Source organism: Perca fluviatilis, chromosome 14 (assembly GCF_010015445.1).
Source record: "Perca fluviatilis chromosome 14, GENO_Pfluv_1.0, whole genome shotgun sequence".
NCBI classification, from domain to species: Eukaryota; Metazoa; Chordata; class Actinopteri; order Perciformes; family Percidae; genus Perca; species Perca fluviatilis.
The window spans coordinates 1,960,403-1,969,339 of NC_053125.1; the positions used below are offsets into that span (position 1 = coordinate 1,960,403).

The window sequence follows — 8,937 nt, forward strand, 5'->3', positions numbered from 1 at the left end:
TGGACTCCGAGTTAGCCACCCAGTCAGGGTTCCCCATAGAGACTCTTTCGGAGACTCGCACTGCCAGGTCTGTGGACGGCAGAATTCTGGCCCATGTAACTCATGTCACTCTCCCCATCAAGTTAGTTCTGTCTGGCAATCACCACGAGGAAATAACCTTCAACCTTATCACAGCTCCCAATACACCAGTTATTCTGGGGTTTCCCTGGTTAACGTTGCACAACCCACAGGTGGACTGGTCGGCTGGAAGGATTGCAAGTTGGAGCCCATTCTGTCATTCCAACTGCCCTGCCCCCTGCTGGATGTGCCACTAAAGACACTTGCACTGAGCTTCCTGATTTGTCCGCTATCCCCTCTGACTACCACGTGCTTAGGGAGGTGTTTCGGAAAGACCTGGCACTTTCCCTTCCACCACACCGACCCTATGACTGTGAGATAAAACTGCTCCCTGATGCACCTTTGCCCACCAGCAGGCTCTATAACCTGTCCAAACCAAAACGAGGGAGACTATGGAGAGTTACATCAGAGACTCTCTTAATGCGGGACTCATCCGTCCATCCTCCTCTCCAGTTGGGGCGGGGTTTTTCTTTGTTGAGAAGAAAGACAAGACCCTCCGACCCTGCATAGACTATCGAGGCCTTAACAACATAACTGTCAAGAACCGGTACCCCCTACCTTTGATTAACTCTGCTTTTGAGTCTCTACAGCAAGCCAAGATCTTCACCAAGTTGGACCTTCGCAACGCCTATCACCTGGTTCGGATCAAGGAGGGGGATGAGTGGAAGACTGCATTCAATACGCCCCAGGGACACTTCAAGTACTTGGTGATGCCTTTTGGTTTGACCAAACGCACCTGCGGTATTCCAAAGCCTTGTGAATGATGTGCTCAGAGATTTTTTGAACCGCTTTGTATATGTATATCTGGATGACATCCTCATTTTTTCAAGGGACACTGCTGAACATGTTCCCATGTCCGCCAGGTGCTCCAGAGACTACTCGAAAACAAGCTCTATGTGAAGGCAGAAAAGTGTGAGTTCCACGTGACCTCTGTAAGGGTTTTGGGGTACATTCTTGAGAGCGGGCAGATGAAGACAGACCCTGAGAAGATTAGAGCAGTTGCCGAATGGCCAACTCCCCACCTCCGAAAGTAGTTACAACGCTCCTGGGTTTTGCCAATTTCTATAGGCGTTTTATCAGGGGACTACAGTAAGTTGCACTCCCTCACCGACACGGACTTCAGTCAAGACCCCATTCACCTAGCCCCGGGAAGCACAAACTGCTTTTACTCGGCTTAAGACACTGTTTACTTCGTACCTATCCTAGTCCATCCTGACCCTGATAAGCAGTTTGTTGTTGAAGTGGATGCTTCAGACAGTGGGGTGGGGGCGGTTCTCTCCCAACGTTTTGGACCAGACCAGAAACTGCATCCGTGTGCCTTTTTCTCGCGCGCCTTTAGTCCACCGGAACGAAATTATGATGTGGGAAACAGGGAGTTGCTTGTCGGGAAGCTAGCTTTGGAGGAGTGGGCGGCATTACCTGGAGGGTTCTGAACAGCCTTTTATCGTTTGGACTGATCATAAAAATCTGGCTTACCTTCAGTCTGCTAAGAGGCTGAACTCTCGCCAGGCACGCTGGGCATTGTTTTTGGACGTTTTAACTTTGTGTTGACCTACAGACCCGGCTCCAGAAATGTTAAGCCAGACGCCTTGTCCCGACTACATCAACCCATGGAGGACATTCCCAGCCCAGACACCATCCTCCAACCCAGCTGTGTGGTAGCGGCTATCTCCTGGGAGATTGAGGCTGCTGTCAGAGGGGCCCAGAGGGATCAGCCAGACCCAGGTAACGGTCCAGCTAACCGTTTGTTTGTGCCTGACTCTGTTCGTTCCCAGGTCTTGCAGTGGGTCCACACTTCCCGGTTCGCTTGTCAACCTGGCTTCAACCATACTCTGTCTCTGCTCAAGAGGAATTTTTGGTGGGCCACCATGGAAGCTGACACTCGAGCCTACGTATCGGCATGCACTGTCTGCGCCCAGAGCAAGGCATCCCATCGACCCTCTGCAGGTCTGTTGCGCCCTCTGCCTGTGCCTGGCCGTCCATGGTCGCACATTGCTCTGGACTTCGTTACAGGCCTGCCCCCATCCCAAGGTAACAACACCATTTGCACTATAGTGGACCGTTTTTCTAAGTCCGTGCACTTCATTGCCCTGTCCAAGCTCCCCTCAGCCCGTGAGACCGCCGACCTGCTAGTTCAACAAGTCTTCAGACTGCACGGCATCCCCCTGGATATAGTCTCGGACAGAGGACCCCAATTCACATCCCAGGTTTGGAAAGAGTTTTGCCAATCTCTTGGTGCTACTGTCAGTCTCTCCTCTGGTTTCCACCCTCAGACTAATGGACAAGCAGAGAGGGCCAACCAGGACTTGGAAGCAGCCCTGCGTTGTGTAGCATCCACCAACCCATCCTCCTGGAGCTCGCAGCTCGCCTGGGTGGAGTATGCACACAACTCTCTGACCAGCTCGGCCACAGGGCTGTCCCCATTCGAGGCTTCCCTCGGGTATCAACCCCCTCTGTTTCTCTCTCAGGAGAGTGAATTGATGGTTCCCTCGGTCCAGCACCACCTCAGACGCTGCCGCAAGATTTGGAAGGAGACCCGATCAGCTCTTCTCCGCTCTGTGGCGAGCAATCGTCGCCTCGCTGATCGCCGCCGGACCCCGGCCCCCACGTATAAACCAGGTCAGGGAGTTTGGCTTTCCTGTAAGAACATTCCCCTCAGGACTGACTCTAAGAAACTCTCACCCCGGTTCATTGGACCCTTTGTCATTGACCGTGTCATCAACGCCTCAGCTGTCAGGTTAAGGCTACCACGTACTATGAGAATCCATCCCACCTTTCATGTCTCCCAACTAAAACCTGTCTCTTCCAGCCCTCTGTGCCCTCCAGCTGTGCCCCCTCCTCCGGCTCGGGTCGTGGATGGCCTCCCTGCTTACACGGTGCGTCGGTTTATGGCTGTCCGGCGTCGTGGCAGGGGCTTGCAATACTTGGTGGATTGGGAGGGTTACGGCCCAGAGGAAAGACAATGGATACCGCGGTCTTTTATTTTGGATGCGGACATGGTCAGGAGGTTCCATGCAAGCCCATCCTGATATGCCGGATGGGTCGCCTGGGAGGCTCCCATTGAGGGGGGGGGTACTGTCATGGTGCTGTCTGTTTCCCTCTCCCCTCTCCCTTTTTTTTGTTGTCTGTCCTGTGCTGAGTGGGTGTGGTGCTCCTGGCTCTCTCTCCCTCCTCGTCAAGACAACTGTGGCTTCCTGTTCACCTGATTCACATCCAGCAATCACCACTCCTGTTATAAAACCCCAGCCTTCCAACCAGTCTCTGCCAGATCGTCCGTTCACCCAAGTGGTAACACTCGCTACGGCCAGCCTCACTGTTTTTGAAAGACTGCTTTTTTTTGTATACCTGTTGCAAGCCTAGTTTTGATTTTTTTGTGTTTTTGTGTCCAGATTTCCACTACCGCCCTGGAAGCCCAGTCTGCCTATCTGAGCCTTGTTCTTTTCCCTGATCCTGCCTCTCACCTGTCTGCCCGCTCTCAGCCCCAGGGGATATCCAGCACCTGCATCTCTCATTTGTTTTTTGTTCAATAAACCTCAATACCTGTTCTGAGCTTGAATCCAGGCAGCCCAGCCTAACATCATTAACATTAACAAATTGGGATCGCTCAGAGAAATAGGACTTAAACCAACTTAGTGCGATTCCTTTAATGCCAACTAAGTGTTCCAGTCTCTGTAACAGGATGGTATGGTCAATAGTGTCAAATGCAGCACTAAGATCTAGTAAAACAAGAATGGAGACAAGTCCTTTGTCTGCAGCTGTTAGAAGGTCGTTAGTAATTTTCACCAGTGCCATCTCTGTGCTATGATTCTTTCTAAATCCTGATTGAAAATCATCAAATAAAATGTTGCTATGTAGAAAATCACATAACTGATTAGCAACCACCTTCTCAAGGATCTTGGATAGAAAGGGAAGGTTAGATATAGGTCTATAGTTTGCTAAGACCTCAGGATCTAGGGTGGGTTTTTTCAGAAGAGGTTTTATCACAGCTATTTTAAATGACTGCGGTACATAACCTGTTAATAAGGACATATTGATCATATCTAGTAGTGAAGTGTTTACCACCGGTAATGCTTCTTTGAGTAGCCTCGTTGGGATGGGGTCCGAGAGACAGGTAGATGGCTTAGCTGAGGATATCTTTAACATTAATTGTTGAAGGTCTATAGGATAAAAACAGTCTAAGTATATGTCGGGACTAGTCGTTCGTTCTAGCGGTCCTGGATTTAAAGATGAACTGTTAGAAATTAAGTGCAAAAGGTGATGAATTTTATCTCTAATTGTTATAATTTTATCATTAAAGAAGCTCATGAAGTCATCACTACTCAGTGCTAGAGGAATAGATGGCTCAGTGGAGCTGTGACTATTTGTCAGCCTGGCTACAGTGCTAAAAAGAAACCTTGGGTTGTTCTTATTTTCTTCTATTAGTGATGAGTAATAGTCTACTCTGGCTTTTCTTAGTGCCTTCCTATAGGTTTTGAGACTTTCTTGCCAATCCAAACGGGATTCTTCCACTTTGGTGGAGCGCCACTTGCTTTCGAGGTTTCGCGAGATTTGTTTTCATTTGCGAGTTTGGGAGTTATACCAAGGAGCTATTTTCCTTTGCTTTATCGTCTTCTTTTTGAGAGGAGCGACAGAGTCCGTAGGCAAGTCGTAGCACCGTCTACAAATGTATCAATTTGAGAGGGACTAAGGTTAACATAAAGGTCCTCTGTTATGTTAAGGCACGACATAGAGTGTAGTGCTGTTGGAATATCTTCCTTAAATTTAGCTATAGCACTGTCAGATAGGCATCTGGTGTAGAAGCTATTATCTAGTTTAGTAAGGTCAGGTAGCAAGAATTCAAAAGTAATTAAAAAATGATCTGATAATACCAAATTCTGCGGAAATATTATTAAATCCTCAATTTCAATACCATATGCCAGCACAAGGTCGAGGGTGTGGTTAAAACAGTGCGTCGCCTTGTGCACACTCTGACTGAAACCGATTGAATCCAGTAATGAGTTGAAAGCAGTAGTAAGGCTATTGCTGTCAACGTCCACATGGATATTAAAATCACCAACAATAAGTACTTTTTCTGATTTAAGTACTACACATGATAAAAACTCTGAGAATTCAGATAAAAATTCAGAATACGGACCTGGAGCTCGGTAGACAACAACAAATATAATTGGCTGTACTGATTTCCGTGTTGGATGTTGAAGATTAAGAATGAGACTTTCAAAAGAGTTATAATTTAGTTTGGGTTTAGGGTTAATTAACAGGCTTGAATCAAATATGGCTGCAACTCCCCCTCCTCGGCCTGAGCCTCTAGGAATTTGAGTATTAATATGACTGGGAGGAGTCGCTTCATTTAGACTAACATATTCTTCATGGCCCAGCCAGGTTTCGGTAAGACAGAATAGATCAATTTGATTATCAGATATCAATTCATTTACTAGTACTGCTTTAGAAGACAGAGATCTGATATTTAGTAATCCACATCTAATTTTCCTATCCTTTTCTATCATTGCAGTGGTAGTTTTAATTCCAATTAGGTTGTTAAGTATTGCCCCTCTATTCATCACTTTGTGTGGTCTGTTGTTGATTATAATTGGAATAGTACTAGTACTACATGTTACTGGAATAGTACTAGTACTACACGTTACTGGAATAATACTAGTACTACCCCAGATAGCAAACAGTCATTGAAACTATGTTAAATCAACATTGCGTTGTCAACATTAAGTCATTGAAACAGTATCAAATTCTGATGTTGATTCAACATCATTTTGCACCCTGTTTTAATATTGAAACAACGTTGAAATCCTGTCCATAGATCAACGGAATTTCAATGGTATTTCAATGATCAGGAATATTGAAACAATGTTGAAATTTCAACTGAACTAAGGATCAACGTGATTTCAATGAAATTTCAATCATTATTAAGCCATAGAAAAGTATTGCTAGGCATACGAAAATGTAATGCCCTAAATTAAATAGCCTATAATGAATATCCTGCTTTATCTACAGCCAGGATGTTAAAAAGTGATGGAACATTTGAAAGCTTGTATACCTATAGCCTAGCCTAAAAACACTGACCACACCACACTGTTTAAGGTAAAAACAAATTCATTTTATTAGCCTCTTATTTCATTATTTGTCCTCTTTAGCATAGTTACAGTTCATGGTCCTCTGACGTCTGACTGATTGTCGTCCAGTCCATCCTGCCTGGTCTGATACATAGCGCAGCAACTGTTGCACGGCCTGGGCAAAAGTAAATTGGGTGACGCTGGCTGTCCCCATCTGCTGTGTAAGAGCATCTAAAACAGAAAATACAAGCACAATGCAAAAAAATTAGCCTTTAAGTTAAACAGAACACCCACATATACACACTTGGAAACAAATTCACTAGTCCTACTATTTTTCAATGATCGGATATAAGGCAATTTGTCCAGTGTTGTAGGCTAGCCTATCATGTTTTCCCTACATTCAAATCACTTTTCAAAATTGAAGGTTACCTTTTTACTTGCTTCAGTCCCTCTGGCAGGTGATCTCTTTTCTTCCCTCTCCGCCTGGCATTTTCCTCTCTACAAACACATTACAAAGCAATTAGAGCAACAAATACTGTCACATCCTTGCCAAACATCAGTTCAAAATGGATATTTAGGCTAAGGCTAGCGCTAGCTAACGTTAGCTAGCATTAGTTAACATGACCGAATTCTAAAAGTTGTCCTCAGCAAAACCCAAAAGCTATAATGCAACTACAAATGGAAATTCAGTCATATCCAATAATTTCCTTGCCAAAACATTTCCAACTTCATCTGTACCATGTTCTAAGACTGTTACTGCTAGCTAACGCTAGCTAACGTTAGCTAATGCTAGCTAACATTAGCTGTTTTTAAAAGTTGTCTGATGCAGAATCCAAAAGCATGATGGACACTAACCATCATGTTAACGAGTAACAGTATTTGATTTAGTACAATTCATTCATATCGAACATTACATATTAAACAAGCTTACCTGATCGTATTCGCCCCAAGAGTCCAGAAATGAGATGTGTCCGGTGCAGTACGTTGGTCTACAACCCGATGATCTCCCGGTCAATCAAAAATCAATGGCTTTTCAATCATATTTCCCGGTCAACTATAAATCAATGCATTTTCAATCATATTTCCCGGTCAACTATATATCAATGCATTTTCAATCATATTTCCCGGTCAACTATATATCAATGCATTTTCAATCATATTTCCCGGTCAACTATATATCAATGCATTTTCAATCATATTTCCCGGTCAACTATATATCAATGCATTTTCAATCATATTTCCCGGTCAACTATATATCAATGCATTTTCAATCATATTTCCCGGTCAACTATATTTCGATGGCTTTTCAACAACAGGTCGTTTCCCGGTCAACTCTAAATCAATGACTTTTCAACACATTGGCAATATCGCCTGGTAAACCAAATATCAATGCTTAATCAATCATAAAGATAACTACAGATCAATGTTGTTCCAATGTTGTTGCCATCAACATTAATAACGTCAGGTTTCATCGATATTGTAATGGTGATTCAACATTTATTTTGCATTGAAATTTCAATATCAACCATAATGATGATTCCGATGGAAAATCAATATTTATTCAATGTTGGGTTGCTGTCTGGGACATGTTATCCTGCAGAAAACATTTTCAGATTCATCCACTTGTATAGTGCTATCAGGATCAATATCTGGGGGAAATGAATCTGTGATATTTTCAACATAATGTCAATACTTGCCTTAAGTCTTATCCATGATATCTTAATGACAAATACAATTGGTACCACTTTACTTGAGGTCAAAATATGTATTAGGTACACTGTGATAATGTTGTCATGACAACAAGTCTTATCTATGATATCTTAATTACAAATACAATTGGTACCACTTGAGGTCAAAATATGTATTAGTTACACTGTCATAAGGTTGTCATGACAGCAAGTCTTATCTATGATATCTTAATGACAAATACAATTGGTACCACTTGAGGTCAAAATATGTATTAGTTACACTGTCATAAGGTTGTCATGACAGCAAGTCTCATCCATGATATCTTAATGACAAATAAAAATGTTACCACTTTACTTGAGGTCAAAGAATGTTTTCGTTACACTGTCATAATGTTGTCATGACAGCAAGCCTTATCCATGATATCTTAATGACAAATACAATTGGTACCATTTTAATTGAGGTCAAAATATGTATTAGTTACACTGTCATAATGTTGTCATGACAGCAAGTCTTATCTATGATATCTTATTGACAAATACAATTGGTACCACTTTAATTGAGGTCAAAGAATGTTTTCGTTACACTGTCATAATGTTGTCATGACAGCAAGTCTTATCTATGATATCTTATTGACAAATACAATTGGTACCACTTTAATTGAGGTCAAAGAATGTTTTCGTTACACTGTCATAATGTTGTCATGACAGCAAGTCTTATCCATGATATCTTAATGACAAATACAATTGGTACCACTTTACATGAGGTCAAAATATGTATTAGTTACACTGTCATAATGTTGTCATGACAGCAAGTCCTATCAATGATATCTTAATGACAAATACAATTGGTACCACTACTTGAGGTCAAAGAATGTATTTGTTACACTGTCATAATGTGGTAATGAGAGCAAGTCTTATCTATGATATCTTATTGACAAATAAAAATGTTACCACTTTAATTGAGGTCAAAGAATGTTTTCGTTACACTGTCATAATGTTGTCATGACAGCAAGTCTTATCCATGATATCTTAATGACAAATACAATTGGTACCACTACTTGAGGTCA

At 42.9% G+C, this 8,937-nt stretch overlaps 1 long non-coding RNA gene across 1 annotated transcript; it reads right to left on the bottom strand.

Moving 5' to 3' along the window:
- Positions 1–6,204: 6,204 nt before the first annotated feature.
- Positions 6,205–7,248, bottom strand: LOC120572308. Its single transcript, XR_005641417.1, has 3 exons — positions 7,114–7,248; positions 6,612–6,680; positions 6,205–6,413 (listed from the first exon to the last, which is right to left on the bottom strand). It is a non-coding gene; the product is annotated as an uncharacterized LOC120572308 (long non-coding RNA).
- Between the last annotated feature and the right edge of the window lie 1,689 nt (positions 7,249–8,937).